The sequence below is a fragment of the Ambystoma mexicanum genome, chromosome 1q (genome assembly GCF_040938575.1).
Source record: "Ambystoma mexicanum isolate Mex_15411 chromosome 1q, UKY_AmexF1_1, whole genome shotgun sequence".
NCBI classification, from domain to species: domain Eukaryota; kingdom Metazoa; phylum Chordata; class Amphibia; order Caudata; family Ambystomatidae; genus Ambystoma; species Ambystoma mexicanum.
Window position 1 is genome coordinate 265,079,769 of NC_090922.1, and position 22,928 is coordinate 265,102,696.

General features: G+C 45.6%; 1 protein-coding gene across 2 annotated transcripts in view; it reads left to right on the forward strand.

Annotated features, from left to right (window-relative positions):
* PLCG2 (phospholipase C gamma 2) overlaps nt 1-22,928 on the forward strand; it is a 953,330-nt gene that overhangs the window by 698,750 nt on the left and 231,652 nt on the right. The window lies entirely within an intron of this gene.

The following is a 22,928-nucleotide window of genomic DNA, read 5'->3' on the forward strand; positions in this document are numbered from 1 at the left end:
CTAAGGTCTGCGGTTTGGAAAACACTCGGGTATCAAATTTGGAACGATCAGCCTTCCTGGTCCAATTGAACAACTAGGTCAATATAGTTTGAGCAGTCTTGTGGAGGATTCACAACTTGAGCTAACACATACTTGAGCTCTCCACGCAGGCCTCTGTAGAAAAGCGTAATTCTCTTATCCTCAGGCCATTGAGTTTCCACTATAAGTCTGTTGAATGATGCGATGTAAGTCAAAAGGTCTTGATTACCCTGTCGTAACGAAAGGAGTTCATTGTCCAAGGCCTGCCCTTGTGAATGTCTTGCGAACAGTTTCTCCATGCTGGACTGGAAAGCCTGGAAATTATGAAGAACCGGATCATCCTGAGTGACTAAAGGGATCGACCAATCTGCGGCACTGCCACTGAGATAAGAAAGCACGAAGGCCACCTTGGCCTGATCTGTTGGGAAGGCTGCTGGCCTACATAAGAAGTGTAAGCGGCACTGGTTAATGAACACTGCAAATCTCTTTGGGTCACCAGAAAAGCGTTCGGGCGGAGCCAAGGGCACATTACCGGGTAGATTGATTTGCACTGGGTTTGTGGAGGATGCTGAAGGATAGTTTCCTCCTGAAGCGGGCAGAGGTGTTTGTCCTGCCTACGTTTGTAGCAATTGCCTAGCGAGGTCATCTGTTCGCTCCTTGGATATAATCAGCTCTCTTCTTAGAGCGTTCGTTTCCTGACGAGCTGCATGTACTTCTGCTTTTAGTTCCCCAAGTAACTGGGCCAATTGATCGGTATCTGGGGTTTCCATTGCGCCTGGGTAGGAGTTTTGCGGTGGGCTTCGCGTTCTGTAACTCTCACCTGATTCCCGAGGAGGCGCTGGTCTTGGCAGGGTGGTAACTGTATCTTGAAAAGTGAAGTGCAGGTCTCGATTGGCTTCCGGGGCTGGGCCTCTTCGCACTGTGTGTCTAACTCGAAGAGTAAGATGTCTGCAGGTGAAAGAATATGGGGTTAATGACCTGGGATTGTCGGGTGTCTCTCTCTCTCCCCCTCTCACTTTTCCGTGGAGCCCCAAGGTCAACGTGCTCACCTTAGATAGGTGAATGCTGGACTCTCCATCTGCGTCTGGTGCAGGGTGCCGTTACCAGTTCCTTCACTGGGTTGAAACGTAGGCCTCTTGACTTCAGAGGATTGCTAACCGTCGTTAACTGCACGAACGGTGAGTTTCCGGGCACCTTTAATGTCCTTACAGTCTTTAGGTGCGTGGGCACGTTAGTATGGAATGGGGCTCTGTATAATGTTCTTTTCAAATGGTGCCTTTTGTCTTGCAGGGCTCTTGAGGCGGAAGATGGTGGTTTGAAGAGAGCCGGAGTTCGAGCCAGCGCATAGGAATGAAGCGCTTGGGAGTGCGTAAGTAAGTGCCTGTTGCCTGCTTTCGAAATGCACTCCAACTGTCTCTTTTCTTTTGCAGGTATGAGTTCGGATGCTGAAGAGACTCTGGAAAACGCTGGGGTATTTGCAGGCGCCTAATTGTGGAGGGCGCGATGGCGCGTGAGTAAATAGCCTGCCTAATGTCTCTCCCTTTCTCTTTCAGGTGCAGGAATGCAGCGTTGAAGAAAACAGGAATTCGAGGGGTGCCGGTAAGTAAATTCCCCACAGGAATAATTATGCTTTTGTCTTCACAGGCTTTTATAATGGCGGAGGAGCAGCGCGAAGAGTTGGTAACTGCCGATGGATCAGGTGAGGAAAGCGCTGCGAGTGAAGGTTGCTGTGCTAACCTGTTGTTTCTTTGTCTTTGCAGGTGCTTCTGAAGGCTGGATACAAGAAAGGTAAGCTTTTGTTCTCACAGGTTCAGGATCGGAAGAATGAAGACTGGAACCGACACGGTGAGCGTTCTGCTGCAGATGCAGAATAACGCGAAGCACGTTGCATCAATCGGGTGTGGTTTAAATAGCCTTGGAGTGATGAGGCGTCTTCCTCCACTGCCTCGCCCAGGAAAGAAAAGAGTTCCTGTTCTAGAAGAGTTCCAGTGTTGTATCCAGGGAGTGGAGCCTGCCCCACCCAGGTAAGAAACTAGTCCCGGCTCGTAGAGGATTCCCATATGGCCGGTAAGTAAGCAGCATGGTCTGCTGCAGGTAAGTCCACCCAAGCATCTTTATACATGTTATGAGCCCGGCGCTTCCAGTGCCGGGACCAGTGATTTTGATGAGCCTGGTGCCACCGGCGCCAGGACAAGGTCCAAAAGGTCCCAATGGGGACTGGCTGGTGCCTAGGATGAAGGTTAGAGGCCTGCTTCCAAGGACGTTGGGCTGGTCCTAGCCCCTTGGAAGCAGTGATCATGACATCGGGATGACTTTCCCTATATAGAATTTCACCAAGGGGACAATAGAAAATTTGCAGAACTGGGATTTGATTTTTTTCATTTGTGCTCCCAATTTTACAACTTTCAATTCCAACAAGCGCACAAAGTTGCCTTTCGTTGGGAAGGAGCTGATTGGAGCTCCCAAGTATGTTAACTCCGAGACTACCTCAATTGGAAGTTGATCCAGCGTCCAGACATACTGCTTAGTTATCCTTTTCGGATGCTTAAATCTGATTATCTTGGACTTAAGTGGGTTAATAATGAGGTTATTATTGCAGGCATAGTTTTCTAAGGCAAACAAAAGGCGCTGGAGTCCTACTTGGGAGTGATCAAGAACTACAACATCATCCGCATATGACAACCAATTAATTTTTGTTTTTCCTAGTAGCAGAGATATTAGACCTGTTCCCTTCATTGCCTCAGCCAAATCTTCCATAAACAAGATAAACCGAAGGGGAGCTAGTAGACAGCCTTGACGGACCCCTCTCTTTACACCAATCTGATTTGTCAAAAGGCCTGATCTACCAAGCCTCACCTGCATGGAATTGTTATGATGTAATTCTCTCAGTATTGACAGGAGGGTAGGAGGCAAACCCCATTCATCTAATTTTTTCCAAAGAAGATCCCTGTCTATCGTATCAAAGTTGGGAGAGATCTAACCAAGCACCAAAAAGTGGTGGGCCCCTCCTTGGACAGATGGGGAGATCAGGTTACTCAAAACCAGCCCATTTAGAAAAGTAGATAAACCCTTCCTAAAGCCCGATTGTTGTCTTGGGATGACACCCATTTTTTTTGCCCATGATTCCAATTCCCCTAAGATGAGCCCTGTAAAAATGTTACTGTCTGCATCTAAAAGGGAAATTGGACGATAATTGGCTGCTAGCAATTTATCCCCCTTTTTATAGATTGGTATGACTAGGGAATTTTTCCATGAGTCCGGGAAGCTCTTCTGATAAATTATATTATCAAAGAGTTTCTTCAGGATCTCAGCCCATAGGGGGGGGTCTTTTTTAAGGATTGAGTTACTCAATCCATTCGGTCCCCCCGCTCTGGAAGTTGATGATTTCCTTATCAAAATTTCTAGATCCATGGCTGTAAAGTCTAGAGACCACTTAATCAACTTGATCCTCTCCCCAGTAATGACATTAGGTGAATCATAAAGATTGGCAAAATGCTCAAACCAGGCTTGTTCTTGAATGATGACATCCATTTTTTGATTTCCGTTTACCTCACCTCCCCCAACCATTGTCCAAAAATTTCTTGAATTTCTCCTCGATAGAGCAGATAACATTATTTCTCCATCGTGTTGCCATATAAGATACCTATGAGCCCTGTACCAATTTCTATAATTATTCCTAAGAATTTTCATACCCTCCTTGAGTTGAATCAAATCTATACATGAACTCTTAAGCTTAATTCTTTGCTGGCTAAGCTCCTTCTTCCTTTTTACAATTTCAGCATTAAGAGTATGCTTGTGGATCCTATGAGGTCTCTGCACGTTGGAATCGAGAGGAGCCAAATTAGAAAGAAAGAGAGAAAAGTCATCCGGATTGCAGAAATTTGACAGTTGTTGGTCTGATGATTGATTGACCCTGCCCCGCAGTTCAGAATTTAGATCACCCCCTATGAAACCCCCTAACAACATTTCAAATACAAAGTTAAAATTCAACAATGAAAACTCAATCAACAACAAAATGTACAATTTGTTATTTACATATTAGGAGTAAAATAATGTATAAAATCATCTCATTGTCTATATAATCAATTTTTTTCACAATATAAACTCATGCAACATATTTTAAAATGTAAGGTCATTATGATTTTATCTAGCTCATAGTCCAAGTTTGCATTAAGCCACAAATCAAGACACAATTAATTGTTTTTCATCATTCACTGGATAAATAATGTCTAGAAATTGTACTATAACAACTCTTATTCCCAATTTTCTGCTTGGGAAGATTTTATACCAAATTTCATTGGGATATATATCTGCAACAACTTATTAAAGTGAGTGAGTCTCACTAATTCCAAGGCTGGGCATGTTACTATCACATCTTTTAATGTCTCTCGACTCTGCTTGTTTTGACAGAATTGACAATAATTCAATTCATTTGGAATCTTCCCTCGCCTAGACATGATTTCAGTTGTCGGTATTAGATTGAACCTGAATCGCAAGTACTGATGCCTTACATAAGGTGATGGAAATTTTACCAGGTAATCAGACATCACTCAAAATGTTTTGTAGCCAAACAATTGTGTATCGAAGTAAGTACTACATTTTGCCCGAGTACATATCCAATCATATTGATACAATTTCGTCTTAGCAGGATTTGGATTAGTTAATAGAAGATCTAACGTGATTGAAGCATAAGATTTGGCATTCATGACACAATTTCTCCATGTACAGGGGAAGTAATGAGTGGAGGTTATAAGGTAATATGCGACAGTACTTAGAATGTTGTTATTCTCGAGACCCAAAAGGCATTTCCAAAAAAAACTGCACATTTTCCATATCAATTGTACATACAATGAAAGCAAACCAAGTTCATATCTAATCATAGGTAATGGAACACAGTTAGGTAATTTCAGCACCGATCTCCAAAACCTGGACTCAAGTAGAACCCATGATTATGATCTAAACACCAGCTTGGTTTCAGCACCATACAATAAAATTGGGATCACTTTCGCTTGATAAAAGGTCATTACATGCTGATATGAAAATTTACCATATTTTTATGTTAATATTGTAGCCTGAGATTTCAATGCTTGCAATTTACAGTCCAATGATGTCATGTATTCAGCGTCAGACAATCGATTATAGATAATTATGCCTAGGTATTTGTATTCATGTACATTCTCTAGACCCTGCAAATGCCATTTGTATTTTTTTACCAACAAAGTTGTTGTGTGGATGGCAGGTAACAACTTGAGTTTTTTCCAAATTAATGACAAGATTGTTTTTCTCAGAATAGACAGACAACTTATTTAATAGATTCTGTAACCCACTAGGTGTTGTCGACAAAAGAACTAAGTTGTCCGCATATAACAGCCATGCTATTGGTTGCATGCCCATTTTTGGTGCATCAGTTATTATAGTGTTAAATGAGTCTCCCAAATCCAAGATAAACTGATTAAACAAGAATGAGGCCAATATATAGCCTTGTTTAAGCCCACGTTCTGTTAGAATTGGGACAGAGAGTGGTCCTTGTGTCGTCAGTCTAACTTGTAGTGTAGTGTTAGTTTGAAGAAGCTTAATTATAGAAAGCAGTGCAGATGGACATTCATATTGTGTCAGTTTCTTGTACAATAGACATCGGTCAACAGAGTCGAATGCAACCCGGAAGTCAATAAATGCCAAGTATAAAGGTTGCTTCCGGGTGGCAAAACTAGATCTTATCATGTTTAGACTGATGATATTAGGGGAAGTACCTAAGCCAGAAACAAACCCTGCTTGAAATTGATCTCTTTTCCGTTGGTTGGTAGCCCAGATATTAAGATCTCTAAGAACGATGCGATTAGAGATTTTCCTTGGTGCATCTAGCAAAGCAATGGGTCTGTAACTGGCTGGGTCTGTCCTACTACCCTTCTTGTAGACCGGTAAGACAATGGAGTGTTTCCAAGATTGAGGAATTATTTGCGTTCAATTGATTTTATTGAACATATTCCATAATATGTTGGTCCAAATTTCTGGATGCTGTTTAAATGTCAAATTTGACAGACCATCGGGTCCCGGGGCCCTCAAACTACTTGCCTTATTTATATAGTAAGTTATATCTTCTTTATCAAATTTGAGATAGAAATTATCTTGAGTCCATATTTCTGTTTTAGAGTTTGAATTTAAAGGTGCCTTATACAGATTTGAAAAGTGTGTTATCCACGCCTGTTCCGAAACATTGTTGGATTGCAGGGCGATTTGGTGTCCTGTTGTCATTTGATTTATAATTGCCCAAATTTGGGCAGTGTTTTTCCCAGCTATATTTTTTAACATTGTTGACCCATCATTTTGGTACAAGACTGCTTTCTGTGCCTGCACCAGTTCTTATGTTTGGTTTTTAAGTTAGTTGATTGCTCATCTCTGGATGTAATTGGCAACCTTAAGATTTGTCTCTTCATTGATCGAAATGATTTTTTTGCAGTTTGAAGGTCTTTGTTAAATATATGCAGATGTGACACTCTAGGCAATGTTCTAGTAGTTGTTTTAACCTGAAACATCTGCATCAAATCATGATACACAACCTCTTTACCTAGCACCTCACTGGCTTTGTGTACCTCCATTGCATAAAATTGATTAAATCTTTTCAGTGATGTTTCAGACCACCACACTCTATTACAACCTGCATTCATTGAGACTATATTTGCTGGACAAATAGATGGAAGATCTTTTACAGTATCTATTTTTTTTTTAAAGGTTTTTATTAAATTTTACAAACAAACAATAAACCAATCAAATATTCCAACAGTTTCAATACACTTTTTTAACTACCTAACCGCTACTCCCACTACCCCACCCCCCTTGCGAGTCTATTGCATTGAACCTTCAGTTTCCACACCCTGCGGTTCGGTCACCTCCTCCACAGGCTCAGTCGGGTCGTCTAATGACCCAAACAGTCCGGCTATCAGTGATTTCCAGGCCATCAGGGACTCATTCTCCTCCTCCCCCCCATTGCTACACGCTTCTTGCCATGCCGTGGTTTCGGCTTCCGCCCATTTTTGCAAGTCTTTCCACCACAACTCTATCCTCGGCACATGGCATGACTTCCATCCCATGGCAATCCTCCTTTTTGCTAGCACATAAACCAGGTCCCTTAGTTTGCTTACGTGCCTGAGTTTCCGTGGTCTCGGGAACCCCCCCAGCAGACAGGCCCACACCGTATCCACTACTATCTTGACGCTTCTTCCTTCTAGTTTCTCTTTTACACCCCTCCAGAACCTCTCTATGATCGGGCATGACCAGAACATATGCACTATGCCCGCGTTCTCTTCGTCACACTTGGGGCATGCTTGCCGACCTGCATTCTCGAACCTCGATATCCTCCAAGGCGTCATGTAAGCCCTGTGTGTTATGTACAGCTGTATATGTGTTTCAGCCTTGCATTTCTAGACACCTTCTTATAATACCCCTGTGCCCTTTCCCACACCCCATCTCCCATTTGGGCCCCAACCTCCGTTTCCCAGTCCATTCTCAGCTGCGTGACCTCCTTCCCCACTTTAGACATCAACATCTCATATAGTCTGGAAATCTCATGACCCCCCTCAGCTATATCATATATCACGTCTATGGTGGCATCCAATTCTTCATCCAGCACAGTTTCAGGCCATGTTTTCTTAATCCTCTGTACCATTCTGTGGTACGTAATGTACTGGCCTTCATGCAAACCAGCTACTTCCCGCAGCCCCTCAAAAGTAACACTAGAGCCCTCCTGCCAGATGTCCCCCATCGTTGCCACCTCAGCCGGCTCCCAGTGGGTCCGGAGTATTTGTCGCAGCTGAGCGTCCGCCCCGGTCAGTACTACCAATGGCATCTGCGGTGAGCATAGGGACGGGTCCCCAATCATTTGGCATGCCCTGCGCCACACCTTCCACCCTAGTAGCATCATTTTAGGGCGACCCACCATTTCCGCTCTGGGTGCCCACATGACTTCTTTCAAATAAAAAGGTGCACAATCCCGCCTAAACAACCTGTGTTCAGAGGTCTCTTCATCAGATAGCCATTTGGCGATATACTGCAACTGGCTTGCCACATAGTACGCCTCGTAGTTGGGCAGCTTAATTCCCCCTTTGTCATGGAAGTTCTGAAGCTTCCATAACGCCACTCTGTTTTGCGTGCCGTGCCACAGAAAGTCCCTACACATGCTATTTAGTTTGGTAAAAAAAAATGTAGGAATCAAGTACGGTATATTCCCGAAGTAATGTAGGAGCCACGGCAGGACCACCATCTTTAGCATCGCTCCCCGCCCCATCATCGCCAGAGGCAGCTTCGCCCAAAACCGCATGCACTTCTCAATGTTCCTAATGGCTACTTCTGTGTTACACTTATGCTCCTCTTCTACAGTATGGTATATATTTATCCCCAAGTCCCAAAACGTGTGAACCGCCCATGGTACTTGCAACACAGGTAATCGCTCCGATGGAATCCCCTTATACCCCCCCAATGGGAACATGCTGGACTTATGGGGATTCACTGCTATACCAGACAACGCAGCATATCTCTCCATCACTTCTAGGATGTACTGGAGATTTTCTTCTGGGAATCGTAGGTACAGTAGCATGTCATCTGCATATAGGGAAATCAGGTGCCGCTCCCCTTTCACCTCAATGCCTATAGTGTCATATTGTTGCCACAGATAGATCGCAAGAGGTTCCAGGGCCAGTATGTAAAGCATAGGAGACCACGGGCATCCCTGTCTAGTACCCCTGCTAAATTGCCACCTCTCTGATATCACAGATCCTGTCTTAACTCTAGCCAGCGGTTCACTGTACAAAATCTTCGCCCACCTCACATAGCCAGGCCCTAACCCATAGTATTTCAGGGCCGCCAGCAGCCACGGCCACCTGACGGAGTCAAAGGCCTTAATCGCATCCAAGGACACGATTGCCATTTCCTCATCCCTTCCACTGCCAAACTCAATGATCCTCTGGAGTCGCCTATGATTATTGGTGATGTTTCAATGGGGGACATAGCCCGTTTGATCCGGATGTATTAACTTGCTAATGACCCTCTTCAGTCTATTCGCCAAGACTGCAGTTAGTATCTTGCCGTCTTGGTTCAGCATTGACACAGGTCTAAAGGAACCACAGCTACGCCCAGGTTTATTTGGCTTAGGGAGAGGTACCATGACAGCCTCCCTCAGTGACTCCAGTAAGCGGCCCATCTCGAATGCTTTGTTTATCATTTCTAGCAGCGGGGGGAGGACCTCATTTATATATACCTTATAAAATTCGCTCGGGAGCCCATCTGTCCCTGGGGTCTTACTAGTAGGCAACTGCCTCACCACCTCCCCCAGCTCTTCCAGGGTAATAGGGGAGTCCAGTTCCTCTCCTCCTCGCTTATCTTGGGCAGCCCCATATCCTCCAGCGTTTCCTCTATCATTACACGGCTGCTTTCCCCATTTTCCCAGTATAACCCTTTATAATGATCCACAAACGCTTGATTAACTCCCTCCTGAGTATCGTCTACGCTACCATCTTCCCTCTCTATAGTTCTAATTGTGGCTCTGGGGGTCTCGCTCTTATATAACCACGCCAAAAGTCTCCCCGGTTTATCGCCTCCCGCATGCTGTCTCTCTATGCACCTTTTATAATTAAGGTTACACAACCTCTCCCAGTATTCCGCACATTTTTGCTGTAGCTTAAGTATCAAATCTAGTTTCTCCGCTGTATCGTCACCGGCTTTTAAGGCCTCTTCCAATTGTGCTTCCGTCTCCCTCAGTTCAGCCGAAACCCCCCCCTGTAGGCCCTTGGATTTCGCCATGGCCACCCCCCTCATGACAACTTTAAAGGCCTCCCATAATGTCCCCGCCGAGTCCACACTCCCAGTGTTGGTTTCAAAATAATATACTATCTCCTCTTGCAAGTCCTCCCTAAAGAAGGGGTCCCTCAACGCCTCCGCTCGTAGGCACCATGTCGGGATCCTTGCCCTCGGGGGGCAGTATTGCCATGCAAGAATCAGGGGCGAGTGGTCCGAGAGGACCCTGGCCCTGTACTCTGTGTGCCATTTCCGCTATCATTTCAGGTGATGCAAAGACATAGTCCAGCCTCGTTGATAACTACTGTGGGGCCGAGTAATGCGAATATTGCCTTTCCCCAGGGTGCCACACTCTCCATGCATCTTCCAGCCCAAAGTCATCCAGCAGTGTCTGTAGCGCCCTGGCTGCAGGGGCCGGTCTATCTAATTTCCCATCCGATCTATCCACCGTCAGATTCGCACTCAGTGTCCTAATGTACGCCGCTGTGTTCTGGTTCGGGGCGTACGTGTTAACAATACTTATCTTCCTGTTCTCTACCAATCCCCTCAGTATGACCATCCTCCCGTCTGTCTCAGCCACCACTTGCAACCGCTGAAACGGGACATGTGGCGCTACCCATATAAGTACTCCTCTTGCGTAGGCCGAGTAAGATAAGCCCACCAACACCCCTTTCCATTTTCCCACAATCATGTCCATCCTCTCAAGTGTGAGGTGGGTTTCCTGCAGCAATGTGATATCTATTTTCTGCCTGCGCAGATACAGCATAACCTTGTTCCTTTTTAAGTAGCTATTAAGCCCCCGCACATTCCATGTGAGTATTTTAAGGTCCCCCATGGCCTGGTATGGTTCCGTTCCCTCCCCCCCAGGTGTCGTTTAACTTCAAGTTCCAATCCAATCCATATAGGCTTGCATCTCACTCTAAAACCCCTTTAACCACAAACACACCAAACTTCCCGTTCCCTCTCCCCCCTGCGTCCCCTCCCTTCCCCAACACTCCCCCCCCCCCAACTGTTGCCCAGCTCCATCCCTGGATCTCAGGCTCCCCCGCATCTAGCTCTTTCCGGCTTTCGCCTGTACTCGAAGCTCTGCAGGGTGAGGCCGCCCTAGTGGCCAACCTACTACAACTATAATTCGGGGGGTAGGGCACTTCTGCCCTGCGCTCCAATAGCACATCAATCAACTACACATTGCCAAACAATTTAAATAGATGTAACTGCCACTATATTCCAGTCCATCAAGTCCCTCACAATCAGCAATATGTAATCGAACATGAGCCTCCTACAGCCAGGCCCATCGTTCTCAGCCTTCGCCTAGGCGCCCTCGGAATGTACGCTCACCGTCATAGCAATATGCGTACCGTGTCTGAGTCACTTTTCGCGTCCATTTTGTGTCTCTTCCGTGTCTTGATCCGGGCAGTCTTGCAGATCCAGCCATGTTGTTGTTTCTTCCGGAGTGTTCAAAAATGCAGTTTGCTCTTATGCACGACCTTCAGTTTCGCAGGGTACAGCAGCATATATTTTATCCCTGCTGCCCGCAGCCTCCTTTTGATAGTTACATAGCTGTACCGCTGCCTTTGGACCAGCATAGTATAATCCGGGTATGCTGTGATAGTGCTCGAGGCCCTCTCAATTGTTCCACCTTTCCAAAAATATTCCAATATTTTCTTGCGGTCTTTATAGTTCAGTATTTTAGCAATTATCGCACGTGGAGGGGCCCCTCGTCTCGGCTTCCTCATAAGGGCCCTTTGTGCTCGCTCCACCGCAATACCCTGCGAGAGTGTACCGGCCTCGATTGCTTGTAGGAGTAAGTTCTCAATGTAATCAGTCGGTCCTGGCCTTCTTCACCTTCCGGCAAGCCCACCACGCGAATATTGTTTCTCCTGCCTCTCCCTTCTGCTTCTTCCGCTCGAGATTCCAAGTTGGCCACTTGTTTTTTAAGGACATGGATCTCCTTTGCATTGTTGGTGCTGGTGTCCGTGTTAGATTTCACCGCACCCTCCAGGCAGCTTGTGCGTTCCGCCAGTCCCCTGACATCTTGTCTCAGCAGGGAGACTTAGATGCCCACTGCTTCGATTTTAGCTTCCAGGGAAGTGCGTAGGTCCATCATCGCAACCCCCCAAGATTCCTTCAGCTACGTGATGGCTTCTAAAATCTGATGATTATCAGCCGCTGTAGCACCCTCAGCCTGTGCCACCGGGCCTTTGGTTGCGCTGGTCGCAGGAGACTGCTGTGTTTTCGCAAAAATATCCATTGTGGGATGTTTGTTCTTATTCTTACCCACGGCCCCTCGCACCGCCATATTCCGGTCTCCGTTGGGTCTCCCTAGCATCCGAGTTTCTTGCCAACCGTAATTTCCGCTCTTTACCGACTGTCGTGGTGATCTCCAGGCAGTCGTGACATCCTTTCGCCGCTGCTAGTTGCTGATCAATGCCGAGAGAGCGCCGTTCGTGCTTGTCGTGGTGCGGCCTGCATTTTCACACCTCTGTTGCCCTCGGGCCCTAGTCCCCAAGCCTGCACGACCCAAGGCCCACAGCCCCCAGGGGTTTTTGTTCCGTCTTCACCTCGCAATAGCCGTTCTTTCCCCATGGTCACCGCCTCTATTTGTCCTCTTCAGGTACCCCAGTGTCGTTTCCTTTGTTGTCGGCCATCTTGTGTGACAATGGACCGAACTGCCGCCGTTGTTTGTTGAGCAATTCCTCCAGACTCCCCCTTACGAATCTCTCGATCTTTACACAATGAGCAGAGCATACATTCCCGTGCGTGTATGATCAATTGTGGAACCAATGGCGCATTTTCAAAGGTAGTTTTTTCGGATCATCTGTTGGATCCTCCGGAGCTACACGGGAAGCACGTCCTACTCCATGGCTGCTCAAGTCACTCCCCTTTTACAGTATCTATAATATTCCAGTTCATGTTTAAAATGTCATGATCACTTAGAGTAGTTGGATTAACTCGAAATGTTGTTACTTCTGCGATTAATGCATAGTTAACATAGACATAATCAATTGTTGCTATTGATGTACCTCAATGCCATGTGGGATGTGGAGGGATGTCATCTATGAACGTGCCATTTAGCATTTGGAGATTTTTTGTCTTCAGAAAGTGAGTCCATATGGCTAGTCTAATGGCGTTATTTGATGGTTCGAAACAATGCAGATTAAGATCCCCTGCTATAATAACATACATTATTGTCTTATCAGTGCATATCATGTCCATCAAACAATTCATATCTTTCATAAACAAGTGATCGGATATACCTGCCGGATTCCAATATGCATTGACTACAGCATAAACACATCCACCAGCCTTGAGCTTTAAAGCCTGTAAAAAAGGATTAGGGCAACACCAGATTTAAATGAGGATTTCTGCTTGATAGCAATCAAGAGACCTGATGTTGGTCTCCCCAATGACTCTTTGAGGGCAGGATTGAGATAGAGATCATAATTATCCCAAATCGGCATCTCAGAGAGCCATGTTTCTTGCATCATGATTATGTCCACATTTTCAATGCCCATATTGGAGTTGTTAACAAGATGACGAAAGCCTCTTGTATTCCAACTAGCAAGAGACACTGCAGTTCTTTCTATATTGAGGTGGCTTAGCTAGTGCATATTTTGATCTTGGTGACATTTGCATGCCATCTTCACTACTTCTCTTGCATTTGGTTCTGTATTGTTTAAAGAGCATTTTTTATTGGCAGATGTAGTAGTCAGAGGCAAAACAGCTGGTGCTGGAAGATGTAATGGATTAACATCTATGATAAGCCTAAATCATAGAGTTGCCTTTTTGCAAGCCATATTGTGTTCAGCACTACCCTAGAATTAATCCATAGTTTTGCTGAAGACAATGTATGTGCATTATCAAATTCAACTAGTTGGATGTCGACAGAATTAATATCTTCCAATTCCGATATTTCTGAAAAGATTGTTAGGATGGACTTGCGGTTCAGGTCATATTGGACGCTAGGTGATGGTTGGCAAGCTATGGTTAATTAATGTAGTGCTGGTCTTTTAACATTTGTTTTCAATTGTTTTTTTTGGATTTGAGTTTGAATGTTCTGGCCTAGCACTATTAGTAGATGGAATGCCAGAAGATTGTACTTCCGTTACTTTTGAAAGTGCTGTCTGAATCAAACGATACATTTCAGGCGCCATTGCTGCTATGTTATTAAGACTGCCTTCTTTCATAGTTGGTTCTGCAATACCTTGTAATGATGGTAAAGGTAAATGTAGATCATCAACCTGAGGTTGGGTAGATGACGGTTTATGTATATTATTCATTCGAATTGGCAACATATGTTTGCACCTGCAGGAATCGTTCTGATTCTCATGTCCATTCAAAAATGGTGGAACCAGTTGCGGGGTGGTAGCCTGCTGTCGATATGAGATAGAGTTATGCATAGAACTGGCTGGAACTGCTGACAAGTGACAAGAGTCTGTATGTGCTGAGTACGATGGACCTGTGGTTTTAACCAATTTGCACACAGATGGTATAGGCTGCAATTGATTTTCCTTTCCATCTTCACAACGAGTCAAGTTGTTCTGTTGTGTCTGGGTACTCATGTATGCATCCACAGCACGCCTAATTTCTCTTCTATGGCCTTCGAGTGCTTGTTGGGTGACACCAGACAAATCAGTCTCATTTCTCGTATGACTTAAGGCAGTTGAGGATGGGATAAGTATTGATTTTTTTCTTTCCAAACTTGCTGCTATCTCTAATAAGTCATCAAGTGGCCCGTATGATGAGACATTGACTGGATCACTAATCTTTGCTGCGTCTTTTCGTGCTTGCGCCAGCAGCTGATATTTTTTTGTGATTGCACTGGATGCTAGCATTGCACCTTTCTGCGAGATTGTAATTGGTTTGATGAATTGTTTAGTTTTAGATGTACAGGTGTTCTTCGCTGCACTCACATTTTTCGTTTTTTTAATTAGTGCAGCTGTTATATTTTGTTTATTTAGCTTTTTACTTTTGTTCTGCTCAGTGTATAAACAGGTAACTTGGTAGAGGCATTTTTGCTTTTTTGATTTTTAGCAGATTGTGCATCAGGGTTAGACTGTGGTTCTGCCAGTTCCTTCTCATAAATGACATTGGGAAAGTGTGGTAACAAAGGACATTGCGACTCAAGTATTATTGGAATGCTGTTTGGTATGACTATAGAGTCTACACAGCAATCTGATTGAGTGCCAACCGCGATAGCGGTGGTATTTATTCTGTCAATGTTTTGAATTGGTGTTTTTTTTAAAGGGGATGTTTGCATTATTGCAAGCTGCCATTCCAATATTTTCTCAAGTTGCACATTGTGAAACAGTAGTTTTGTATCAAGTGTCTCAAACAGCTTGGCCATAGATTGTATGGCTAAATTCATTGAGTTTAACGTGATTTCCAGTAGGTTATTGGATGGACTGGCAGCACTAGATTTTCCCAGTCCTCTGGCATTGAATTGCGCTCTGAATGCAAATGACTATCGTTTGTAAATAGGTCAGGAGAAGCTGATAGATTTTGTATTGTAGAATGCGAGGGTTGACAAGAAGTGTTATTTCTTGTAGTTTCCTTTTTCCCATTGTAAGGATGAGCGTACAAGTCCCAGCATGCAGTGGGAAAAAACAGGATTGGCTAGAGGTGTCACGCATTGAACTCGGGAACTTGGCAGCTGTGCTATGCAGCGACGATGTCTGTGCGCCCCAGGACTCCCCTCCCCCCCCCCCCATGGCCCTGAGAAGCTCTAGTTAAGTTACAGCTTGCCACCACGCCCGGGTGGCCCCGCCCAATCTTCTGGGTGTTGCCACCACAGTCCCTAGGGTCCTGTCGGTCCTCCCCCCCCCCCCCCCCCCCGCCAAGGCCAATTTGAATGCATGGCACTCCCAGATGGCTGCTATCTGAGCCATGCCATCTAGTAGTTGGCCATAGAAATGAATGGTTGGACAATATGGCCAGCATGCTCTGGAAGTCCCAATGGATGCCAAAATGACATTTATCCCCAGTTTCATCTATAAGGTGTCTGTATGCTTTTGCCCAGACCTCCCCCTCTGTCACTAAGGTTACAGAGATTACAAGAAAGCGTAGTCACATTCCCCAGGGTTACTGTACACAGTGTGTATTTGTCCGTCCTGCGCTCAATTTAGATCTTGCTCTCCCACCGGGGCTCTATAGTGAAAGCCCCACAAAGCCGGCCATGGGCTGCCCTTCCACGAGATGTAACAGTAGAGCCGGCCTGCTGGGGATGCCCTGCCAGTGCAGACAAAGCCTTGGTACTCTTCAGAGAGGCCTACTTTCCTGGGAGCAGGACACCTGGCTGACAGAGAACAGAGTGGTGGCCTCTGTGCGCACCGGGAGGCCCGCTAGCCCATAGAAGCTCTAATGCATTCAAAGCTTGCCTGTCCCTGCCAGGGGACCCACACAACCTCCTGAATGCTGCCTCCTTGGCTCCTGGGGTCCTGACGGTCTGGGACCAGTGGCCCCACCTGCCCAGGCCCATTGGAATGCATAGCACTGCCAGATGGGCGCTGTCTGAGCCCAGCCATCTTTTAGTTGGCCAAAGGAATGAATGCTTAGGGCAGATGGCCGTCCTGCTCTCGCAGACCCAATGGATGCCAATTTGAAAATGTTCTCCAGTTGCGTCTATAAAGACGCTAGGGGCTTTTGCCCAGACCTGCCCCTCTGTCACCCATGGTATAGAGATTACAAGAGAGCTTAGCCACCTTCCCCGGAGTAATGTAGACAGTGTGTATGGGTCCTGTCTGTGCGCCACTTGGGTTTTGCCATCCCACCCAGGCTCCAGGGTGAAACCCCACCAAGCTGGTCACGGGCCCCCCAAAAGAGGTGCCCCTGGAGAGCTAGGGTGCTGGGGACGCCCTGCCAGCCTTGACAAAGTCTTGGTGCTCTTCTGAGAGGTTTAACCTCCTGGGAGCAGGATGATTGGGCAACAGGGAACATAGAGGAGTTGCATGCGGCAGCAGGGCGGACTGCCACTGGGCCTCCCCACACTCCTCAGCATTGATTTGGCACACTTGGTCCATCTGGGGTTAAACTGCTTCACTATCGTCGGCTGTTGTTTCAAGCAATTCGCTGAGTGTCGACTCAAGGGTAGGTCCGGGGAGGGCCCCTTGGGTGGGTGGCACTCCCCTCCAAGCAGAGCGAAGGCTGAGCATAACAGCAGGTCTAAACAGTCAGATCAGAGTGGATGGGGATCAGGTGGTGCTAGCACGGTCTGCTGCGCGGTTGAGTGGGCACCGTAAACAATGGTGTTGCCCTTCTCCGTCGAGCACATTTCCCCTGCTGTACGAAACTATCATTACGTGGTGTGCTGCCAGTGGTTGTGTGCAGGGACCCCTCTCGCTCTCTCAAGTTGTCTCTGGGCCTAACCTGTCCTTCCCACCCCTCTTTGGTGGAGCAGGCTGCATCACGGATGCCCACATAACGGACCGATCCACCCTTCCTGTACTCATTGAGGCACGCTCTGATGCTCAGGTCCTGCACTGGAACAGCCTCCCTGCCTCTCCAAAACTTTAGCAGAACCATCTCCTGTTCCGGAAGCCGCTCAAGACTCTTTGCTTCTGCCTTCTCTCTTCCACTACCTTGTTGACCCCCTGTCTGATATCGCACTGGTTAAATGGCTACTGTCTGACTGAACTACGAACCCAGGTCCCTGCACTCCCAGTGTCACAGCTGCACTGCCTTCTGGCAACCCTGCACTTGGGGCTGTATCTGTAACCCTACAACCCCCCACTTGCACTTATCGATCACTTGTTTTTCTGCACTTACCCAGCACCACCACCTGCAGGCTGCACTCTTTCTCAATGTTTGATCCTATGTCTTGCACTTGCTCCTCCTCCCCTTCCCTCGGCACCTCTCCCCTTCCCTCTCTCCTGCACTTGCACGTTCTCAATGTCACTGGGCCTAGTAAGTTCGTTGTCTTGTTCCCCACCCTTGCCTCGTTGCGTCTTGAAACACTTGTGAATAGGCGCAATATTTAAATATGTTTCTGTACCATGTCATGCTCTGGTTAGATTCTGAGCAGGGGCCTGAGTGATTTCTGAGCTGAGGGGCGTGTAGTGTTATATGGGAATGCCAGATTTTCAAGTGACACATATTTTGTGGCAACAACCCTCATTTGATTCATATAACAGGTAAACTCACTCTGTGATTCCCCACATTACTCATTTATTGTAATGCACGTCCACGAAAAGGTTAATAAACACCGTAATGTCAATATCAGAAGGCCACCATTGAACGTTAAGAAGGTTCAAGCAATGCAGACTAATTACAAATCTGGCACAGATCTGTAGCAGGGATTTTCCAGGAGCAATCGGATGTATTGTCTATGGCTTTGCGCATTCACACATTCCTTTGTCTGCTAGTGCCACATGTGCAGCCAGATGTGAAGGAAGGAATGCTGACAAGTAGGAAGGCGCTGCAGTCCCAGAGACGTTTGCATCTATGCAGAGGGCCCTCTTTGAGTCTCAGTACTTGGAAGCAACTTCACCAGACACCATGACAAATCAGTTACAGAGGAGGACGAATCCTAAAACAGAGACATGCTGTGTCCGAGGGAAATGATGGTCCCATGCAGCTTTCAGTTGCCTGGACTGTGGGCATTCGTACTGCTGCATGCATGGGAAAGCCCCAGGCAGGGAGCAACTGCAGAGAGAAAGGAACAGCCATTGCTCTACCACTGCATGGGAGGGTATTGAGTTGGAGCTCTCTTGGGGTAAAAGTAGAATAGTGGTGCATAAATACAAAACATTCTGGGCTTCTACTGTATTAGATGCTTGGGGATGATTTACCAATTGTTTATCTGTACTAGAACTGTACTCAGCTAGGGAATCCTGGCATATATTGTGAACGCAGCATCATAATAGTGTTTTACAGTGGTAATGCTGGCATTTATTGATAGGCAAATGCATCATGAAAATGTTGCAATATGCACCTCTGTACTGTTGGTGGCCTACCATCTATGTCTGGAAATAATGTGGGCCTCATGAGGGGTTGGGCAGAGTGGAAAAAATGTGGCAGTAACGCTATTTCTGCTGCATTACCACTCTGCCCAATCCCGAGTTTGGGCCGAATGCTGGAGATTTACCTTCAGCTCTGAGCTGGAAGTAAATCGCTTGGTTTCCAGCCATTTTTTGGTGCTTTTACTGCCGGCGCTATAACCGCCAGTGGTAGTAACGCCGAAAAGCCCCATAGAGTCATATGGCTCTTAACAAAATGGGGAATTACAGCCTTACCACAACTCTGGATCCAGTGCTAATAGCACAGAACTGAATTTCGGTAATGCTCTTTGCGTTGGCGGTATCCCGGTGCAATTACCGCTGGGATACCGCCAAGGCTGTGATGAGGCTCTGTGTGTACTAAAAAACTATCATGAAAGTGTTAGTGATAATGGCATATATTTGGCCACAGGCAGCTTGAAAAATGTTTTTAGGACCACACCACATATATTTTAGACACAAGCCATCATGAACTTATGCTTTACAGTGGCCAATCTCACTTATATTGTGGGCACCCTCATGATGTGTTTAAGTGTTTTACACAGTGAATGCTGGCGCATATTGTGGGCACATACATCATGAAAGTGTTAATAAATGCTCCTCTGTATTGTTTTTTAATCGGAATCTAGTGGGTTTCTTATTTGTATTTGTATTTATTGTTTTATATAGCGCCTTAATCCAAGGCGCTTTACAATGAACAACAAAATATACATTAAACATGGAACAGTAGAAGCAATAACGGTAAACATGAGTCAAACCAGAAAATCAGCATGTAGAACAATTTACATATGAGAAAGAAGAGGAGACGGGCATGGAGAAAGAAGGGGGAGAGAGAGTAGTGAGTAAAGAGAATAGTAGGAGGAAGGGAGATTTAGAAGAGAAGGGGAACATAATGAACAAAGAGAAGGGTCGAAGAAAGAGGGAAGAAGGGTAAGAGGAGGAAGGGGATCAGGGAGGGGAATGAAAAAGAAGAGATTTCATTGAGGAGCGGAAGGAAGAATAGGACGGGGAGGAACGGATAGAGAAAGGAAGGGAGTTCCAGTGTAAGGGGACAAGGAGCTGAAAGGAATGGAAACGAGAAGAGGCACATATGCACTATTTGTAAATTGTAAGAATTGTTAACCCATTTTTATCCAAAACTGCACCCCGGCAGCAAATCCCTCACACCAACTCCCTATTCTCCTACACACACCAACCCCTGTAGCATGTGCCCTCCACCCACACCCACCAACCATGTGACTCTCTCCTTGCCCCCACCGCACCTACCCTACCTACCCTCCTTGGCTTGCGTCTTCCTCTCCCCCATGCACCAACTCTGCAATGTATTCTAATACCACCACTAAACCCTGTGTGGCAAATCCAACACCAAAGCAAAGTCAGCTAGTGCTGTCATATGCAGCAGGGCCTCGCCACTCATCCACCGTTTCAAATCCATTCAGAATACGACAATCCAGCATCCATCCATCACTCTTATCAATGCATCCATCCTCGAACCACGCAATCCAACTCATCCGTTCATTCTGTCCATTCATAAACCACCACTAAAACCTATCCCATTTCAGACGTATTGGCTTTGTGAGTGCTTGTGATGTTTCAGTTTTTGCAGTCACCATGCTAGCCATAATCTCAACCAATCTTCCGAGCCGGGTTTAACACGCTTCGGGCTCGGTTACATTCTTTGCTCACATGAAACGGATATGAAATGCGAGAAGCTAAGTCAAAGTACGCAGTCAATATATGTTTTGAATTGCAAGCAATGCCTAGCACTAACGTGCCTAATAGTAGCACTGAAAAGTCTGAACAATGTTAAACGTGTAAAAATAAAGCTTATTATAGTTTCCTGTCAAAGGTTGTGCTCCCTGACCTTTTGACCCAATTAGGTCTAGTCAGTGGGGTGTCTTAGTTATTGTGGATATCATAATGATGACATATCAGTGTTTATGTGCACACGTGCAGGGTCCCTAGATGTGACTAGTGATTACCCACATTCAATGTCTTCTATTCATAACATACCTCAATGAAATCCATAGGCAGAATCATTTGAATACTGCTCTGTTGAAACTGACAAACGTCTGGCTCAGATTGTCTTTTTCGCTAAAGGTGGATTGTCTCTCAGCTAAAATCGTCCCAAACCTTTAGTTTCTCATCCTGGCATTAAACCAATGGATTCCTCCTGTTTTAGCACCGGCTAAAAGCTTGAATATTCCATAGACATCTATTGTAAATGCCTCCTTCAATCGTTAATTGTGGGGGGCATTTACACTTTAACCTAGTGATGAAAAATTGTTCATCTGTTTTTGCCAGTTTTAAAATGCTTTTTGCACTTAGGTTGCCCACATGTCTGAAATTGGACGGATGCGCTCACTAGCACAGAAGTGCAAATGTTGGTGGTACCCTCCCTGCAATTACCACTTTTCTCAAAATGAGATCGTCTCATTACAACTCTGGCGGTAGCCGTGCCCTTATTAAGGGCACGGCTACCGCCAGAGTTGCATTTTTTCCGGAACCCGCAAATGGGCTAGAACTGGGTCATGCCGAGCTTGGCGGACCCGATAATTGCCCATTTGTGGGTGCCGGAATCAAGGGCCTTCCGATCCCCATTCTGCCCCATAGGGCTGAATGGGGATGGGGAGGTCGGATGCACCGGCACATTCAGAGTTGTGCCGGTGCATCCTACGTGCTCTGCTCGCGGGTGCTGTTACACCTGCCAGGAAAAACCTGGTGGGTAAAACGGCACCCACGAGCAGAGCACGTAGCATGGCGGTCCGGGAACTACAGTACCGGCATGCTTACGGGTACTGTTGTTCCCGGACCGCCATGCTTGTAATGAGGCCTTATGTCCTTACAGTCCACCTACCGAGTTTCTCAAAGAAATGCTATTCAGAAAATCCTAGAATGTTACATTGTTAATGAAATTCCTAATGTAAATCATGACGATATACACAGAATTATGTGTGAAACAAAAAGGCTCACAAAGCTGGTCAAAAATTGGACACAGCTTTATAGAAATGTGTAAATACTGTTCTTCACCAGCAGCAGTGAGCAATGGTTTATGTATCATTATGACAACCCACAACCACTCTTTCCTTAAAAACGTGAATGTGAATTGAGACTATACAGAAAGAATTATGTGTGAACCCAGAGGCATATTATATCTGACGAAACATTGAATGACCCCTTACAAAACGTAGTATGCCAAAGACTTTCTCCTCCAAAATAAATGATATTCATGCAAATCATAAAGGAAAAACTTATGAGATGTCTCAAATGCTTTACTTTTATCACCTCTTTTTCCTACATCTTTTCACTTTTAGAGAAACGAAAGACTCTTGATACTTTGCCACGTTGTTCTTCATCCCCGCTGTGGTGTTTTATCGCTCAGAACATATGCAACTTCTCGTTTCGTCCTTAAGGGAGTGCTTTACGCGCGAAACACATGTCGGCTGATGAATGTGATCACACACTTGACAAATGAAGATTACTTCGGAACTGTGAATTGATCTCATGTCATAAATAATTAATAATTGTGGGCATGCACATGAACCACAACCCTTGCAATCCTTCCTTTCTGTAGACTCTATTAGGAGCGTAGGCAGACACTCCGATATCCAGTGAGACAGTCTCTGGAGTCCCCCACAACTAGCAAGAGATCTTAATGTAACTCCCAGGTTACGCTATATTCCTCACCTGCGTTTCTCCAGCTCCATTCTCAATGAATGAAGGTTTTTAGTTTGCCCAATTGGTTTTCTTTTATATAGAAAAGGAAATGTTAAGATTAGTAGTAGCATGGTATTATTTTGTAAAGAAAATGTAAAGCCCGCTTGGAATTTGTTATTGATTATGTTGAAAATTCATGAATGGGGGATCACGTCTGCCTGTGGACAAGCCCAAACAGTTGTCTTTGCCAATGCTAGCCTAAATCTTTTCTTGTTACCCTGGTGGAATATTCTTTGGTCTATGGACCATATTGAATTGGTTCTGCCAAGCATATTAAAAAAGCAACAGAAAAGAAACAAAAATTGTTTCCCTTTGTTGACATGTTTAAACTTTAAGTTTACCCCTCAGAAAAAAAGAGTTCTCTGTGGGAGAGAAATCACATTAACCCAGACATCATTGGAGCCCTCTCACCAC